General features: G+C 32.1%; 1 protein-coding gene across 3 annotated transcripts in view; it reads left to right on the forward strand.

The window, feature by feature from the left end:
* parvb (parvin, beta) overlaps positions 1 to 1,193 on the forward strand; it is an 18,858-nt gene that overhangs the window by 11,919 nt on the left and 5,746 nt on the right. The window lies entirely within an intron of this gene.

Below are 1,193 nucleotides of genomic sequence, written 5' to 3' on the forward strand. Positions count from 1 at the left end.
AAACTTTAAGAACTCCAACTTTTACATAGTTGCGCAAACTTAAACCAAGAATTTGATGGTAAGGCAGGAAAACTGTATTAGGTTGTTTTCTCTAAAATTTCCTTCATATTTTAACTCATATCTCTCATCACTTACACATCTTATGCAATCAGACTGGTTTGCTAGAGTTGAGCTAAATATTAACTTATCAAATGGAGAAAAACCAAGGGGATTTTTTTCTTAATTAACGCTGGAAGCAAAGAAAAAAAGTGTTTTCTGCAGACTCGTCGTCGCTGCTAGAAGATATTTTACTTTGCAGAGAATAATACAAAACTGAAGTAAAGTAAGAATTCATCACTTTTCTGAATCTTCTGAATCCCTTCCGGGTTCCCTGGGTTGTAGGAGCTTGTATGCTGTTGGATCAAGTCAGGATACATATATTTTTTATCATTGTGTAAATGCTTTACATTGTTTTCATGAATGTTTTTGGCACGTAGAACTCAATCACACTTTCAATGATATCAGCAATCTGGGTATCAAAATGTTTGTTGTTCAGGACATTACTTGCTGGTACTTTTAGTATTTGTAAACCTTATCGTTCTTTAAATATTGACCAAAATATCCCCCATAGAAAAAGGAATCAGAAATTGCTCAAATCCTTCAAAAACTTTGTGCACTTTGAAACTTATGAGCTTACAGCTAGAGACACCATTTAAAGTTTAAAATGTTCAGCAACTACTGGGTTTTTTAGGGTCATTTGCAACGTAGCTTTTAATTTAGCAACGTGTGAGCTGTTTTTGGCTAATTTAGTCATTTTTCCATTCTTTTCCCAGCAAATTTGGAGTTTAGCTAATATTTTGGCATTATGCTAGGAGTTTGGGAAATTTCAAAATTGTTCTATTTTTGTTTTTGGCTAATTTGAAGTTTAGCTAATATTTTAGCATTACGCTAGGTGTTTTGGCAAAACCCCTTTTTTTTTTACCAATTTTTGGGCTAATTTGAAGTTTAGCTAATAATTTAGCATTATGCTAGCTTTCTTGACAAAATTCAAAATGTTTCCAGTTTTTTGGTTAATTTTAAGTTTAGCTAACATTTTAGCATTATGCTAGGTGTTTTGACAAAATTCAATATGTTTCCAGTTTTTGGTAATTTTACATTGAGCTAATATATTTGCAAGCTTTCAGCTTCAATGTTTTCACCATTTTTAGCATTCT

Source organism: Oryzias melastigma, linkage group LG6 (genome assembly GCF_002922805.2).
Source record: "Oryzias melastigma strain HK-1 linkage group LG6, ASM292280v2, whole genome shotgun sequence".
Classification (NCBI taxonomy): Eukaryota; Metazoa; Chordata; class Actinopteri; order Beloniformes; family Adrianichthyidae; genus Oryzias; species Oryzias melastigma.